The 18,959-nt window shown below is 46.8% G+C and overlaps 2 non-coding genes across 2 annotated transcripts; both read left to right on the forward strand.

Annotated features, from left to right (window-relative positions):
* The first annotated feature begins 10,300 nt into the window (after nt 1-10,300).
* Nucleotides 10,301-10,372, forward strand: trnaa-ugc (transfer RNA alanine (anticodon UGC)). Its single transcript has one exon. It is a non-coding gene; the product is annotated as a tRNA-Ala (tRNA).
* Nucleotides 10,373-11,504: 1,132 nt separating this feature from the next.
* Nucleotides 11,505-11,586, forward strand: trnas-aga (transfer RNA serine (anticodon AGA)). The gene has a single exon. It is a non-coding gene; the product is annotated as a tRNA-Ser (tRNA).
* The last annotated feature ends 7,373 nt before the right edge of the window (nt 11,587-18,959 follow it).

Raw genomic sequence — 18,959 nt, forward strand, 5'->3', positions numbered from 1 at the left:
GTGTCCAGGACGGATTCCTGTCACAGTATGTGGACAGGCCGACTAGGGGGAATGCCATATTAGATCCTGTACTTGGTAATGAACCGGGTCAGGTCACAGATCTCTCAGTGGGTGAGCATCTGGGCGATAGTGACCACCCACTTCCCTTCCTGTTCCTGACTTAACCCATACCACCCTGGCCTTTAGCATTATCATGGAAAAGGATAGAATCAGAGAGGACAGTAATTATTTTAACTGGGGAAGGGCAAATTATGAGGCTATAAGACTAGAACTTGCAGATGTGAATTGGGATGATGTTTTTGCAGGGAAATGTACTATGGACATGTGGTCGATGTTTAGAGATCTCTTGCAGGATGTAAGGGATAAATTTGTCCCGGTGAGGAAGATAAAGAATGGTAGGGTGAAGGAACCATGGGTGACAAGTGAGGTGGAAAATCTAGTCAGGTGGAAGAAGGCAGCATACATGAGCTTTAGGAAGCAAGGATCAGATGGGTCTATTGCGGAATATAGGGAGCAAGAAAGGAGTTTAAGAAGCGACTGAGAAGAGCAAGAAAGCGGTATGAGAAGGCCTTAGCGAGTAGGGTAAAGGAAAACCCCAAGGCATTCTTCAATTATGTGAAGAAAAAAAGGATGACAGGAGTGAAGGTAGGACTGATTAGAGATAAAGGTGGGAAGATGTGCCTGGAGGCTGTACAAGTGAGCGAGATCCTCAATGAATACTTCTCTTCGGTATTCACCAATGAGCGGGAACTTGATGATGGTGAGGACAATATGAGTGAGGTTGATGTTCTGGAGCATGCTGATATTAAGGGAGAGGAGGTGTTGCAGTTGCTAAAATACGTTAGGACGGATAAGTCCCTGGGGCCTGACAGAATATTCCCCAGGCTGTTACACGAGGCGAGGGAAGAGATTGCTGAGCCTCTGGCTAGGATCTTTATGTCCTCGTTGTCCACGGGAATAGTACCGGAGGATTGGAGGGAGGCGAATGTTGTCCCCTTGTTCACAAAAGGTAGTAGGGATAGTCCAGGTAATTATAGACCAGTGAGCCTTACGTCTGTGGTGGGAAAACTGTTGGAAAAGATTCTTAAAGATAAGATCTCTTGGCATTTAGAGAATCATGGTCTGATCAGGGACAGTCAGCATGGCTTTATGAAGGGCGGATCGTGTCTAACAAGCCTGAATGAGTTTTTTGAGGAGGTGACCAGGCATATAGATGAGGGTAGTGCAGTGGATGTGATCTATATGGATTCTAGTAATGCATTTGACAAGGTTCCACACGGTAGGCTTATTCAGAAAGTCAGAAGGCATGGGATCCAGGGAAGCTTGGCCAGGTGGATTCAGAATTGGCTTGCCTGCAGAAGGCAGAGAGTCGTGGTGGAGGGAGTACATTCAGATTGGAGGATTGTGACTAGTGGTGTCCCACAAGGATCTGTTCTGGGACCTCTACTTTTCGTGAGTTTTATTAACGACCTGAATGTGGGGTTAGAAGGGTGGGTTGGCAAGTTTGCAGACGACACAAAGGTTGGTGGTGTTGTAGATAGTGTAGAGGATTGTCAAAGATTGCAAAGAGACATTGATAGGATGCAGAAGTGGGCTGAGAAGCGGTAGATGGAGTTTAACCCGGAGAAGTGTGAGGTGCTACACTTTGGAAGAACAAACTCCAAGGCAGAGTACAAAGTAAATGGCAGGATACTTGGTAGTGAGGAGCAGAGGGATCTGGGGGTACATGTCCACAGATCCATGAAAGTTGCCTCACAGGTGGATAGGGTAGTTAAGAAAGTTTATGAGGTGTTAGCTTTCATAAGTCGAGGGATAGAGTTTAAGGGTCGCGATGTAATGATGCAGCTCTATAAAACTCTGTTTAGGCCACACTTGGAGTACTGTGTCCAGTTCTGGTCGCCTCTCTATAGGAAGGACGTGGAAGCATTGGAAAGGGTACAGAGGAGATTTACCAGGATGCTGCCTGGTTTAGAGATTATGCATTATGATCAGAGATTAAGGGAGTTAGGGCTTTTCTCTTTGGAGAGAAGGAGGATGAGAGGAGACATGATAGAGGTGTACAAGATAATAAGAGGAATAGATAGAGTGGACAGGCCAGCACCTCTTCCCCAGGACACCACTGCTCAATACAAGAAGACATGGCTTTAAGGTAAGGGGTGGGAAGTTCAAGCGGGATATTAGAGGAAGGTTTTTTTACTCAGAGAGTGGTTGGTGCGTGGAATGCACTGCCTGAGTCAGTGGGCGAGGCAGATACACTCGTGAAGTTTAAGAGACTGCTAGACAGGTATATGGAGGAATTTAAGGTGGGGGAATATGTGGGAAGCAGGGTTTGAGGGTAGGCACAACATTGTGGGCCGAAGGGCCTGTAATGTGCTGTACTATTCTATGTTCTATGTTCTATGTTCTAAATTCTTGAGAGGGTGAGAGGATGTCTGGTTATTTACGGCAGCAGTATTATTTCCTTTTTGCCTGTCTTTACAGACTGTTCTAAAAACCAAGTTAGTAACCAGGTAGGTTATTTATTCCCTGGTTTAACGTTGTGGTGGGTAAAGGTTGTCTGTCTATACAGCAGGATTTATGGCCATTACCATTAGTCTGCAATGGGTTGAACAAGTTAAGTCCAACAGAGTTGTGATCTGCTCAGACACTACCTCGGTACTGCAGAGTTTGGAATCGAAGTCTTCAAGAAGCCACAGCCGATCTGTTGATGGATGTGTATTATGATCTATATGCTCTGAAGTGTGTGGGAAGAAACCAGAACACAGAACATAGAAATTTATAGCACGTTACAAGCCCTTCGGCCCACAATGCCGTGCCGACCATGTAACATACTCCAAAAACTGCCTAGAATTTCCTTAGCACACAGCCCTCGATTTTCCTAAGCTTCATGTACCTATCTAAGAGGCTTTTATAAGCCCCTATTGTATCCGCCTCTACCATCGCCGCCAGCAGTGCATTCCACGCACCCACCACTCTCTGTGTGAAAAACCTACCCCTGTCATCCCCTCAGTATTATTTCCAAGCACCTTAAAGCCATGCCCCCTCCTGTTAGCCATTTCACACCCTGGAAAAAAAAAAGCTCTGGCTATCCGCACGATCAACGCCGCTCATCGTCTTTTACACCTCTATCAGGTCACCTCTCGTCCTCCATCGCTCAAAGCAAAGCAGACAATAAGTCTGAGGTAGATATTATATTTCATGTGGGAAAGTATGAAGCCAAATGTTGCACCAGGCTGGGAAATAGCAGAAATTGTGGGATAAGAGTTGCAGAGGGAGGTGATATTATTGTTTGTTTCCATCAGTCTAAGGTTGGCACCTTGTGGAAAAGAATAAGAGGGAAGATGTGTGGTTTATGAGACTAATAGTCGGACATACGGGTTTGCACTCCTCTTTGGAACTTCTTGGGTAGTAAGGGAATGTCTCGTGTGATTTTTGTAATCTCTCAGAGACGGTGGAACATGTGATCATGATGTGCCACAGATATTCTTTGGAATGTTGGAAGCTGTTTAGGCATTTAATGGGTCGAGCTGGGGTGCGGAATTTGCAGGATATACTGGTACCTCAGGCCGGGACGGTTAAGTCGTGTAGGAAACTGGTGAACGTTTTAGTTAAAATAGATTTGTGATGTCGCATCTGATCCCCATCAAGCGTCCCCTCAGAATCCATCACAGTAGGTGGTGCTAATGCACCTGATGGGAGAAAGTAGGAGCAGAGTGAAACAAGTCCGGGACGGCGGCCCCTGCTACCCTGCTGACGTCACCATTGCTGTCAGTCCCTGCGCACTGCTTCAGTGTCCTGGCGCCCCGTCATTGAGAGCCCATTGGGGGCTCCCTCAGCAGACGTAGATCAGTGTGACAGGAATAAGGCCCAGCTCCGCCTTCTCCAGGACAGCTGGGAAACGGCAAACTCCTTTGTCCCAGCTGCTGAGGCCCACATGGGGATCTTTGTGTTTGTCATCGCGATATGATGAAAACTTATCCCGCTATAATAGAGTTTTTCTCCGACTAAATGCCCCATGGATTTCAGGGTGAAAGTCCACCGAGCAAAATTTGGACTCTGTTTCTCCTTTCACGGATGCTGAGTATTTCCAACAGTTTCTGCTTCTAGTTCAGGATCATTTCTGTTTGCCTGACTCTGGATCACTGCTACTCCTGTCACATGTGAACATAGTTATTGCGGCAAAGTGGTTAAGGTGATGGATAACAAATCGATTAAGTTGTCTCTACATAGTTTTGAATCCTGACAAATTACCTGCCTCTTCATTTTTTGTTTTATATTCTTCGTGACTCTCTGATCCGTCTCACGGACACGGATTGTGAAAGAACCGGTGCAAACACCAATATCTGGTCACCGTTTCTAAACCCAGGAAGAGCCGATTTATTCCAGTTTCTTTCAGGATGTCTCTGTGGCGCAGCCGATCAGAGCCTTGCGCCGTTAGCCGGAACATCAGTGGTCGAGGCCACTCATAGTCTCTGGAAATCCCGCTGCTTTTGTTGTCCCGTGTGTGTGCTCCTATTTTATTTACTGAAAGCGATAACCACATATAAAAAATAGAATACTATCACCACTTGTCCTTCCTTGCATGCATTTTGCCATGAAATAAATGGACAGAACATGGAATATGAAACCAATACAAACTCTCATTTGGCACCAGTATATCTAACGTTTGTTCTTTAACCAATACGTGTTGCGGCGGTTCCATCGGGCACCAGCTCCTCTGTGCCCTCTGGTGGCCGGTAGGTATAACACAAGACCCAGCTCCTCTGTGCCCTCTGGTGGCCGGTGGCTATAACACAAGACCCAGCTCCTCTGTGCCCTCTGGTGGCCGGTGGATATAACACAAGACCCAGCTCCTCTGTGCCCTCTGGTGGCCGGTGGCTATAACACAAGACCCAGACCACCACTGTCCTCTGTGGCAGGTGGCTGATTTATTGACTGACTGTGTCTCTGCCTGTCATTTCCGACCCAGGAATCCGGATATTTCGTTCACGTCATCGTGCAAGTTAAATAAATTCACAACTTGACATCCTCACGACTCGGTTGACGGCATTCCCGACTGCAGGGAACAATCTTAATTTGGGTAGTTAATGATCATTCCGTTTCAGTCTGCAAGAATGTGACAAGTGATTCCGATTTAAATATTCTCTCTCTAATTTGACGTCGATGCGAATTCCCAAAAGTGTCTTGTTTCTATTCAGGACTAATGCGCAGTCTTGGGTTTGGTGAAATATTTTGTTCATCCGCCTTTACGTCGTCCTTTTAAACTAATACTCTCAGTTTGAAAGTCTGTTGTTGCTCTCTGACTTAAACTCCTTAAATTTTACAGGTCAATGGTGTGAGACCCACAGACAGTCACGTCTCCTTTTCTCCCTGACGCAGCTCCCCACAATGAGAATAAATGGAGGAGAGGACAGACATATCTTCAGATATTTCCTGAGGAGACGGAGGTCCTTTAACATCTGCCGGGCGATGCTGAGGATGTTCTACGAGTCTGTGGTGGCCACTGCTATCATGTCTGCTGTTGTGTGCTAGGGCAGCAGGCTGAGGGTAGCAGACACCAACAGAATCAACAAACTTATTCGTAAGGCCAGTGATGTTGTAGGGATGGAACTGGACTCTCTCACGGTAGTGTCTGAAAAGAGGATGTTGTCTAAGTTGCATGCCATCTTAGTCAATGTCTCCCATCCACTACATAATGTACTGGGTGGGCACAGGAGTACATTCAACCAGAGACTCATTCCACCAAGATGCAGCACAGAGCGTCATAGGAAGTCATTCCTGCCTGCGGCCATCAAACTTTACAACTCCTGCCTTGGAGGGTCAGACACCCTGAGCCGATAGGCTGCTCCTGGACTTATTTCATAATTTACTCGCATAATTTACATACTACTATTTAACTATTTATGGTTCTATTACTATTTATTATTTATGGTGCAACTGTAACGAAAACCAATTTCCCCCTGGGATCAATAAAGTATGACTATGACTATGACTATGACTATGACTAGATACAAAAAGGATGAAAGGGCGTGCATAATAATCGGGAAGAAAAACTGAGGTTAGATGAGCGACCACGATCGAAATGAATGGCGGAATTGGCTCGAAAAGCCGATTAGCCTACTCCGACTTCTATTTTCAATCTTTGAACGTCCAACCTTTGTGCTCAGAATGTCAGACAGAAGATTTCATCGTTCATTTGACAGTGGTGACGTGGCTCAGTGGAGGAGGGCATGTGTGAAGTCCCGGGTCCAAACCCCGCATTTCCACATTGTTGTTTGCGAAGTTTGAAATCTGGGCGGAAAATCCCAGATGAAGAGATTTCCCGCATTATCGTTGGCCTTTCATTGCCGTCGTAGAGACGCCACGATAACCCTGTAACCCGTGGGATAGTTAAGAATGGTTCCTTGCTGCATATGAGTCCTCGGTAGTGGAATTCTAAAAACACCCCCACTTTTAAGGAAGGGACGAAAGCTCGGCCGTGGTGTTCTGAACGTCACAGCAACAACTACAATTCGCATTGAGACCTACTGAATGTGGAAGAACCAAGATTACGTGGACGTGGAGAGGATGATTCCTATGGTGGGGTTGTCCAGAACTAGAGGGAACAGCCTCAAAATTGAGGGTAGACCTTTTATATTGAGGTAAGGAGGATTTTGCTTTTAGCCAGAGAGTAAGAAATCTGTGGAATGCTCAGTCGCAGACTGCGGTGGAGGCAAGTCTATGGGGTTGAGTGGGATCCGGGATCAGCCGGGATGGAATGGCGGAGCAGACTCGATGAGCTGAATGACCGATTTCTGCTCCTATGTCTTATAGTCTTATAGTCTAACTAAATCCTGATGAAGGGATGGTTTGAGGTACGCACTTGCGATGCGGAAACCAAGTCAGCACCTAAACCCGCGAGTTCCGTTCACAGGGAGACGAGGTGAACTTCTGGTTCAGCTTGGAAATCCAACATTCATTCAGTGATCAGGACAGGATTAGAACGTTAATGGGACCTCGGGATTGAACGTCGTGATTCTCGAGTGTGGCTCAGAATGTCGTTATTGATAAGAAGCCCCACAAGAGGGATGAATTGTTCTTGCTAGCAATTAAATGAGAGAAACCCCATTCACTGGCAAATATCGGGAACGAGGTGCAAGATGCGATAAAGCATAAACGACACGGAGAGAATAACTGGGTGGTCCAGAATGTAAGGAAGAAAGAAACGAAAGTGGAGACAGAATTAAGGACAGAAAGTGAAGTAAGTGGGTAGGAATAAGGGGGAAATAGAATTGATGCAGCATGGACAGACACAGAGGGAGACCCAGACATATACAGACATAGACAAGACCTAAACATATACAGGCACCGACACAGACATAGACAGAAAAAGACAGAGACAGAGATGCAGACATCATACAGACATAGACATACAGACACAAACCCAGACATGTACAGGCATAGAGAAGACAAAGACAGATACAGGCACCGACACAAACATAGACAAACTCAGTCACAGACACAGACTGAAATATAGACCCAGACATATACAGTTACGCAAAAACACACACCCATACCAACACACACAAACGCAAACACACACAGAATGATACGCGCGCATACACAAACAAACGCAAGAGGTTGCACATCATTCATGGGAGAGCAATGCTATTTTTTTTCCATAGCAGAGTGGCGCAGCGGAAGCGTGCTGGGCCCATAACCCAGAGGTCGATGGATCGAAACCATCCTCTGCTATCTCAACTGCTAACAACAACAATTTTCCGTCAGTGCGCTTTAAAACACGACGGCATCCCATCATTGGTAGATGCAAGGAAATCCATTGGCTTTCGGCTGGAATGTACGTTTATATGTTATCCTTTCCAATTTTTGCGGAGGTTTCTGTTTGGTTGGAAAGATTAACAGATTGAGGTATCTTAATGTCATCTATTCTCTGCAGAATAAACCCGTGTCTTGTATATAAAAAAATGCTGGAAACACACAGTGGATAGGCAACATTTGCAGAAAGAAGAGATTTGATGTTTCCGGTGGATGCCCGTTCGTCCCAACTGGAAAAGAGAGAAAATAAACAAAATGCTGGAGGAACTGAGCAGCCCAGGCGGCATCTATGGAAGAGTACACTCAACGTTCCGGCCGAGACCCTTCATCAGGACTGGAGAAAAAAATGAGAAAACCTTGCAGAGGAGCTTCTCTCTCTCTCTCTCTCTCTCTCTCTCTCTCTCTCTCTCTCTCTCTCCCCCCCCCCCACCCCCGCTTTCCAAATCGTTCCCTGCATCGATTACTCAGACAATAAATCCTGTTGGGGAATGCTCTTCATCCCAACGCACAATCAGGCACAAACGTGAGCGTGTCCGCTGGCCAGTGCTCGACAAAGAAGCAGCTGAATCGGAAAGGATTCCCGAGACCTCGCCGGTCGCAGAGGGAGAAATGTAAAATGTCTGAAAAGTGTCGGTTTCGCAGTCCCCGAACGAATGTTGACTTGACCCCGTGAAACGTCGTGTGTTCGGACGTCTGAATGACAGATTTAATTTCGCGCTAGTTTCTCATCACTGGTTAATATACCCGCCCGTCACGGAAAACGGGTTTTCATTTCCCCGAAGAGGAATTAGTTTTGCTGTTTCCATATTAAATGTGATTTCAAACCGGATTTTCAAAACAAAAAGTGTTAAGGAGGTTAAGTCGGAGTTTGATGGTGAAATGATCTGTTCATCGGGGATGTGGAACAGTCCGGTCTGCAGTGACCCCGGGAAGGGAGAATCTCGCGATCGGTGTTCAGCTTCTTCAGATATCCCCTCAGCAACTCTGTATGTCAGCGCCATTCAGTGTAACCCTCAGTGACAGGGTCCCATGTTCGCTAAAATATTTCCATCATCCACCTCTGCTATGCTTTAAACTTTAAGCAAAGGCCGGTCTTACGCTCGATTTAAGGAGTACGGTTCAACGAGTTAGAAAAGAGGAGGAGAATGAAACCGACGCCTTCGCCCAGCTCAGGCCACCCGCCAGAGACTGAGTGAGATTCTCTCCTCCAACTCCGCGCCCAGAGCTCAGGGTGAAAGGTCACCGACCTGAAACGTGAACTCTGTTTCTCCCTCCACAGACGCTGCCTGAGCTGTGGAATATTTCCGGCAGTTTCGGATTTTACTTCAGTAATTGTCCTGTTTTTGCCGACCCCGGGATCGATACACTCCCCATACGTCCCGTGACACAGTGACCACATTCCATGTAAAATGCCCTTGTTCCTGGCCTGCCCAGTTGTGAGGAGTGTGTAGTCGTGGCCGAGTCGTTTGCAGATGCGATAAGAATTTACTGGGAGTTCACCGCGAAGCTTCTAAATCGGACAAATATTTGTTCCTCACGTTTTCTTTTTATAGTGTCCTCGACTCTCTGATGGAAATCATTCATTCACGCAGATTGTGAAAATCGGTGTCCTAGCATCGACTACTAGTGAACACCGTCCAACGAAGAATTGGATCATTTAATCCTTTTTCACTCCCTGCTTGGTGGCGCAATCGGTGAGCGCGTTCGGCTGTTAACCGAAAGGTGGTGGTTCGAACCCACCCAGGGTGTCTGGTGATGCAGCAGCAGTTACTGTGCATTTCATTGACTGCTGGGATAGTGGGTGGGGGTGGAATGGGGGGATGTTCCCTTTCTGCTGTCGTACAGAGTTCAGTGGGGATTTAAATGGTTTTAGTTTTGCCAGATAAAATATGTGACAAAAAGCTTCTCTTTCATACCTTTCATAGACACCAAACTCTTACTATCTCTTCTTTCAGTTGGTCCCAACGAAGGGTCTCGGCCCGAAACGTCGACTGTACCTCTTCCTATGGATGCTGCCTGGCCTTCTGCGTTCACCAGCATTTTTTATGTGAGTTGCTTTCATAGACATCATATCATGACACAGAGTATTGTCTGAGAACAAGGTTCATCATTAATTAAATGCAGAATAAAGTGAAACAGCCACAGAGAAAGCACAGTGCGGGAAAATAATAAGGTGGGGCGTCATAACGAGGGAGATTGTGAGGCGTCCATCTTTTTTCACGAGGAGACCATTCAAACTATGCTTCAGAGCGTGGCACATGCTTTATTTTCCGTGATCATTCTGCTGGAGTCTACTTGGTTTCATTCCACAAAAAAATTATCATGGTGTTCGGGAAGAGAACTGAACAAGGATCAAGTATGATCGCACTGGATGGTGGAGCAGACTTGAGGCCGAATGACTGTGACCATCAGCCATTATCTGTGTTTCACTGCTCAGTTGTGATATGCAGGAAGGTTTGGACCTGAACACTTCTGTATTTCAATTGGGGATGTAGCTCAGTGGAAGAGCGCAGGCTTTGCATGTATGAGGGCCCGGGTTCGATCCCCGGCATCTCCACGCCAGTGAGCTGGAATTTTGGACAATCATCAGGTTTGCAGTCGGCACAATGATCGTACAGCGGTACAGCGGCACACATAAACCTTGACGTTGAGTCTCACCGCGGACAAGACTAAAGAGATGATTCATTAGGAAGGTGCAGGCTGACCGCTCATTACCGCAAATAAACGGCTCCTCGAGAGAGAGACAGAGCGGACCACCAAACCCGCCGCCTGAACGCCACAGAGAACAGCAAGAAAGCGCACCGGCGTGTCCACTTCCTGAGGAGACTGAAGCCAGTGAGACTTCCCCAAACTCCATTCTAAAATGCTTTTATTTCACAGGAGCGTCATTGAAAGAGCTCTAACCACTTGCTAAATCGTCTGGAACGAGAATCGTAAGGAATCCGACGGCAAGTCCCTGCAGAGGAGAGAGAGGCTGCGACAGCAGTTCACTTTCACATTGAGACCCAGAGATTTGCGGACTATTGAAAACTGACGGAATTCTGACCTTCATTGGATCATATGGACGGATTAGGAGGTGAACGAGACTCGGGATTGGACAAAATAAATCCCGCAGTGCGGGTGTATTCTCCGGTTCACCTCAGACTGCGGTCGCTGCTGGTCACGTCGACACTGACCGACGTAGCATCCACAAAATGCAGCAGGAACTCAACGGGCATCTGCGCACGAAATATGGACTGTTTCCTCCTCCTCAGAGATGCTGTCAGATCTGGTGATTTGCCCCGGCATTCTGTGTTCTGGATTTGCAGCATCTGCAGAATCTCCTGTGTTTATAACCTAAATAACAGTCAGCAGGCAAAGAGAATCTCCCGCTGTATATTGCAGACCACATCCACGGCTACAACTCGAAAGCTTATAAAGAAACTCCCATCGGGGTCTTCTTACCCGAACAGCTTCTTAATCCCCGCAGAAGGATTCTACATCTCCCGATCCTGCTCTGCTCTGACTGAGACTCCATCCAGTTCAGTGACTGATTTCCTGGTGAAAGGTCATTGAGCTGAACGTGAATTCGGTTTCTCTTTTCTCAGCCGCTAACAGATCTGCTGAATATTTCCAGCAATCCCCGCTTTTAGTTCAGGATCAACCCCGTTTATTTGACTCCGGGATTTGAATCTACCTGTGAAGAACTTGTAGTCGTGGCCGAGTGGTTAAGGCGATGGACTAGAAATCCATTGGGGTTTCCCCGCGCAGGTTCGAATCCTGCCGACTACGTGTTTATATCGGTTTTGACTCCCTGATCCCTCCCAGGGATACAGATTGTAAAAAGCCAGTCGAAGCACCGATCTCTGTTCGCCGCCTTCAAAACCAGGAAGTGTCCATGTGTTTTGCATTTATTCAGGTGGCCTCTACTATGCAATCGGTCAGCTGCTGTTCGGCTGTTATCCGAAATGGTGGTGTTCCAAACTATCCAGGCACGCTTTTGATCCAGTGGCCTTGACTGTCCGTTTTGTGCCGTCCGTGCTGTGCCTAATACATTCATTTAAAGATTTAAAAAATCCACATATAGAAAACAGAACACTATCACGACCTGCCTTGCTTACATTCATGTTGACATAAACTTAATATATTGTACATGGACGATCAAACAACAGAAACTCTTACAGGGCACCAGTGTATTTCATGTTTAAATTTATGTTATCGCCACTTGAACCAGAGGGATCAATTCATTCAACCTCACTCACACCAACACTGTTTCCACAACTCACTTTCAAACTCGACATTTCATGCTATCGACAATATTCCTTTGTTGTTATTGTTGTTATTATTATTATTACAACGTTTGTACTTTCTGAGCTCAAGCCAGTAAAACCAGAAGTCCGGGTGAACTGAAGTGTAGCAGCGACAGGGGAAGCACAGTGCAGGTAAATAATAAGCTGCAGTATCATAACGAGGTGGACTGTGAGGTCAAACGTACACCTTATCGTACTAAGAAACCATTCAATAGACAAAACAGCTGGACTGAAACTATCCATGAGCTTGTGACACGTCCTTTCAGGCTTTTGTGCTTTCTGCCCGATGGAGGAGGGAAAGGAGCGGGGTTGTCTTTGGTCAGGAATCTGTCCGTTCGATATGACCGGAAATTGCATTTCCTGCAGCGGAGTCCTTGAAACTAACGGACTTGTTGGGACTAATGTTGTGTTTTTCATTTGGCCAACACTGCACCCAATAATTAAGAAAATTATTGAGAAAACCAGAGTAGGGAGGAAGAGGAAAATCCCCTTCATTCACCCACCCAGAAACAAAGTTCAGACAGGTGACCATTAAATAGGAAAGGTATGTCTTACTTTGGAAATAGAGCCGAACAACTAGAACAGAACCTAATTTCCCAAATAGAAACATCTAAACAGAATAGAGAGGGATAAAGTTCGAAATTATAACTCCACAAGGGATAACCACTCGGAAGAATAAATTCGCAACGATCAGTTTGATCCAGACGCAACACTCACCCCAACCCTCCAGCTTCATCCCATGGGAAAAATGCATCCCGATGAACACAAGTACTCTTCTCGACAGAGTGCCAAGCTCACCCCACATCACCAGCTCTAACTCCCACGACCCAGCGGACATCCCTCAACCCTAACCCCCAACCTAATCCTAACATCCAAAGGATCACACACCCTAGTTAACCCTGGACACACCCCGAAAAAGGGACCTACTTAACACTGGGCCCCATGCTCCTTTTCTCCGCTCCTCCAAATGCGGAGGCCTACATCCACATTCCTTAGCCATATCCCTAAACATAAAAACTTCACCCATCCTACACACCCCCATAAACCTGAGCCCTCTCTCCACCGGGGGCCAAGTTTACGCCACTTCATCATCAGACCGGGTGCTCTTTCAACTCCTCCCACCACCACAAAGTCCTGTGGCCCCTCCATCCAGCCATACACCTAAGTATAACACCTCCAACCCTCCTGCACACCCCCATAAACGTGGGCCCTCTCCCCATCAGAGAGCCAGTTTCACCCCACATCACCAGCACCACGACACCCCATAAACATTCCCAACCCTACACTTCACCCTAATTCTAACTTCCACTGGACTGCGCACCCAAACTAAACCGGACAGCACCCAAATAACTCAAGCCACACCCCACAAAAGGGCTTACCTGACAGTCCTTTGCCCTACCCCTAAACGTAACATCTCCAACCCTCATACACACCCCCTTAAACCCACGCCCTCACCCCATCAAGGGGTCAAATTTACCTAATATCAGCAGCAGTTTGATTCCTGTTTCAGACCTGCCCCCTATTGCAAGGTCCCGCAGAAACCTTCACCCCGCCCCGCAAATGCAGTTGCCACTCCATCCCACCTCCCTTCGCCGTGAATCCTCCACCCCCATTACCTAAGTCTACCCCGGGTCTGTCCCTCCCCACAGCTCCCCTCAATTAGCTACTGCACAGCCCCCAGATCACAGCACTCAGTCCCTATAAAACCCCCACCCCCAAAACACTATCCATAAGCAATAACTCCACCATTTTAACTTAAACTCCAGCACGGAGGTTAACGAGGAGGAAGATCCCAATAAAGGCAAGTCGGGGACCGAGACCATGACAACGTGGGCCAAAATCAAAGTGGCAGGGTGAAGTGATGCTGCATCTCCAGTACGAGATCTACAAACACTAGAGGGATAGTTTGCCCACTTCCCATATACCCGCATCCTGACCCATCTTCCGCTCTTTGCCCATTCTCCTAATCTCTCTAAGTCCTCCTGTAGACTCCCTATTTCCTCAAAACTACCTGCCCCTCCACTGTTTCTGCATCGTCTGTAAAATTGGCAACAAAACCATCAATTCCACCGTCCAAATCATTGACATGTAACATACAAATAATCGGTCCCACCACAGACCCCTGTGGAACACCACTAGTGACTGGAAAAGGCTCTCTTTACTCCCTCTCTTTGCTTTGTGTCAATCAGCCACTGCTTTATCCATGCTGGTGTCTTTCCAGTATCACCATGGGCGCGTAGCTTGTTAAGCAGCCTCCTGTATGGCATGGCACCTTGTCAAAGGCCATCTGACAATCCAAGTACACAACATCAACCGATTCTCCCTTGTCTATCTTGCTTGTTATTTCTTCAACGAATTCCAACAGTTTTGTCAGGCAAGATTTTCCCTTCAGAAAACAATGCTGATTGCGGTCTTTTTACTCTTGCAGTTCCTTAGCTCTATGCAAAATGGTTCAACATCTTCTGACCCTATGTCACTTCTTTCTAATGCTTTGATTTCATTCTTTACCAACAGGGCAACACCATCCACTATGCCTTCCTGCCCGTCCTTTTGATACAATGTGTATCCTTAGATATTAAGCTCCCAGATATAATCTTTCAGCCATAATTCAGTGATGCCTGCAGCATAATACATGCCATTCTCTAACTGTGGTACAAATTCACCAATCTTATTATGTATACTGCACACATTCAAATACATCAACTTTAGTCTTGTATGCTCATTTTTTGATTTTGTCCCCCCTTTATGTTGGAAATCACCCCGTTGACTGCAATTTTGCCCTACCATCAGCCTTTCCTTACTAAGAGTCTCTCTACACATTGACTGTGTTTGTAAACTACCTCGTGTTCTGCACTCTCACTCCGTTTCCCATCCCACTGTCAAGTTAGTTTCAAACCATCCGAGCTGTATCTCTGCTTAGTGCAGAAGGTGGTGCTGAGGTATAAGACCAGCCATGACCTTATCGAACCATGGAGCAGGCGCAAGGGTCTGAATGAGACAAGAATCAGGAGCAGAAGCAGCAGAGGGCAGTGACGTATCGAGGGAAGAAATATTGCTCAGCATCATAGCAAACAGATAATTCACCTGGCGCTGATAAACACATCCAGGCCGGTTCAGAGGAGGATGGGTGGAAACAGCAGAGACTCTGCACATCATTTCCCAATCTCTCTGGCTGCGGGAGGATTGAAGGCTGCTGACATTGTGTCCATGTTTACAAAGGCAAATGGGGATGGGCTGAGTAATTACCGGCCGGTCAACTTCCAGGCAGTGCTCAGAGGATTGCTGGAGATAATTCCGAGCGACACCGGGAATCATTGCTGAGAGAAGATTTATTCTCAACAACGGAAGGTTGGATGCTGTTTGATTATTTTTCAGGAGAGTTGGTGAAGAGAGTGAAGTTTAATCCTGGCAAGTGTGAGGTTAAATGTGAAGGGAACATACACATTTAATGGCAGGACCCTTACAGCATTAACGCACAGATTGATCAGGGGGTCTAAGTTGCAGCACAGACAGGCAGAGTGGTAAAGAATGTGTACGGTATGTTCGCCGTCATCATCAGAAACACAGAATACAAGGGTCAGGAAGTCCGGACTCAGATGTAGAGTTTCTGTTCAGGCTACATTTGGAGTGTCGTGTGCAGTTCTAGTTGCAGGAGGAATGTGGAGGCTTTGCAGAGGGTTCAGGAGAGATTTATCAGGATGCTGCCTGGCCTGGGGAGGATGTGCTGTGAGGACCAGAAGGACAAAATTGGATTGCTTCTTCTGGAGCATTGGACCTGAGGAGAGACCTGACAGGATTTGATAAAACTCTGAAAAGCATTGTTAGGTTCCACAGTGCGCATCTTTTTTTTTTCTGAGAGTTCACACATCACATACTTGAGGACATAGCTTTAAGGGGAGAGGAGTAAAATTTAAAGTAGATGTTTTACAGAGTGGTGGGTGCATGGATCACACTGCCTGGGATGGGAGTGGTAGCAAAGTTGTCAGCTTTTTAATACCAGATCAATTTGCAGGAATTGGGGGATATGGATCCTGTGCAGGCAGAAGGGATCAGTTTAATTTGGAATCATAGTCGGCTGAATGTCCTGTTCCTATCCACAACTGTTTGATGTCTGTACAGTGTGCTTGATGTCATCCACATGGATGTCAGCGACGTGTTAGATAAAACCCACAGCGCAGAGCGATCCCATAGGATCTAAGGCAAAGTACAAATGGATCCCACTCTGTCTCGGTGAGAGGGAGTGAGGGAAACTCTGCTGTCAGTGTGGGCACCTGATGAAGGAGTTTGCAGATGTGACAATACTTGTCCGTGTGGGAGATCGTGAGGAGGGAAGCTGAAGACTGCAGGAAAGGCCAGTGGATTCAGCAGGTGGGCAGGCAGGAGGCACATGGAATTTAATCTGGGGAACTGAGGAGATATAGGTGGGGAAGACAAACAAGGCCGGGGACACACAGTACATGGAGGAATATGGAGAAGTGCGCAGGGCCAGAGGGACCCTGGAGAACATGAGGACACGTCCCTGACAGCAGTCAGCAGTCATTTGATGGGTGAAGAAGGCATAGAGCAGACCTGCATTTGTTGTCTGAAGGCACAGTGTGCCAGAGCAGGGAACTCTACTGGAAATGCATAAACGGAAGTGGGGTCTCAGATGTAGCACTGGTCACCACACCACAGGGACATACAGAAACACACACATCCGAATTATGAGCAGGAGTTCCCATTCAGACCCTCCTACCTGCTCTGTCATTTAATGGGGTCATGGCTGGTGCCACTTCAATATTAAACTCCTTGTTCCTGTCTGCCTGCCTCCACCGCCACCACCATCAGAGACTATGAAGTTTATTTCCCAAACTGTACTGTAGTATTTGTACAATTGTAATTCTGCCCATTGTAAATTAGCACCTGATGTAAGCCCCCATGTCAATTTTTGGAATTGATGGCTTCTTCTCCTGATCCGATACTGAGAGAAATGTTAGTGGATACTGTATGTCTTTTGAGTACCTCATGTCACGGAGAGGCAGCACAGCTCCTGTTCCACTCAATGAACATGACCCTTAGTTATGAATGCATGTTGGGGCTAAACGGTCGAGTTGTTGAGTGTGCTGTAAGAGGTCTATACATTTGGAAAGTGGGTTAACAGTGCAGTGTCTACCCCTCAATTGTACTGAGTTTGATTCTGTTTACCACTTTGATAAGAAGATTAGAGCTGTGAAGGGAGCACTGGACCGCACTGCCCAGAGAAATCACACTTGCCAATGGAACTGCTTTGAACGATGGCAATAAACTTCTCATCATGGACTGCATAAATCCTCAGCGCTGAAGCTGCTTCATGAGGATGAGGGTGAAGTCTGTTACTGCAACTACGGGGTGATGAGATTAGATTTAGGTAACAGTACGTGCAATGTCCATGTCACCAGTGATCCTGTAACCTCTGTTAATGGCACTTACAGTAGTGGATGGCAGGCTCACTGCTGTTTGCCAAGGGTATCCCCTTTGCCTTTAAATTGAGCCTTTGTCCTGAACAAAAGCTGTCAAATATTTACTGATATTTGGAGTCTGTAGCAGAAAATACTGACACCAGCGAGCATTGAAGGACGAAGGAGACTGATGATTGTTACTGGATTGTAGTGTTCCTATTCTGGGGACCTACCAGACGGGATCGTGAGAACATCAGTATGACCCCAGTGTTGCAGTGATCGGCTAACAACACTGCTGTAGTGCTACATGATACAAGTCTGGTCATCAAAGACATTTCTAACAAAGTGGCAGCAAGCTGCATCATGGCCTTTCAAATCTGAACAGCATTAAACTTCCTGTTGGCCAAGAGGCGAGGCACTTGTGTCATTATTGGACTGAAATGATGCAAAACATCTTTGATATATCTGAGAACATCGCCGATTTTATCAGTGCGGATCCGGTTCGAACAGGGGTGTCAAACTACCGGCCCGCAGGATGATTTGTGGAATAAAAGTATATTCACGACCATTTATTATGCATCTGTACGGCAGCCGCTCCAGCTCCCACCGCTGTCTGTGCCGCCTGCTTCGCCGGCAGCTTGTTGTGTGTACTTAGAAAACAATAGGCGGCAGTTAACCGCCCGCTGTGCATAAGCACCTTCCACCCTGCTCTGAAGACCACGAGGGCCCCACTTACGTCGTCAGACACAGTATGAGCAGTCAGAGTACTCAGGCAAGTAACACCTGTAGCAAGGCTGCTGTGGTTCAAAATGCTTTCCAAGAAAATAAAAGTTGTCATCGAAGGTCAGATATTCAACGATAATTGGAAAGCTCGTTGTTCTTCTGTGAGGACAACAGCAAACCTGTGTGTCTGATCTGCTCGCAACAAGCGGCTGTGGCAAACGACTGCAATATCAAATGACACTATGAGACGTCACACGGAGAAAACTATGACATGTACGCATGGAGATGTGGTTTTCTGGGAATCAGAGCAAAAGGTCAGCAGGTAGTGTTGAGCGGAAAGTAGAGATGAGGTTGCGGAACGCAGCCACGTTAATGAGCACGGTGGCACCGAGAGGCTGAAGTGTGTTTATATCAGTGCAGGGTGCAGAACTGTTAAGGCAGACGTACATAGAGCCTGAATTAGTACATGGCGCGGTGATTCGATGATTACAGAGATCTGGGTGACAGAAGGACTGGACTGGTTTCTAACCAGTCTAGGATTCATATGATTCAGACAGTCCAGAGGAGGCTAAAAGAGATTCCGGAGCAGCTCTGCTGATGAGGAACAATGTCACAGCGGCGAGGAAATCTCGCTGGCACTTGCAGTAAGCCAATGTCACAGCCACGGATTCGGCAACGCAGTAGATAGGGCAATTGCGCTCGTGAATATGCACAT

This window comes from Mobula birostris, chromosome 28, assembly GCF_030028105.1.
Source record: "Mobula birostris isolate sMobBir1 chromosome 28, sMobBir1.hap1, whole genome shotgun sequence".
NCBI lineage: Eukaryota > Metazoa > Chordata > Chondrichthyes > Myliobatiformes > Myliobatidae > Mobula > Mobula birostris.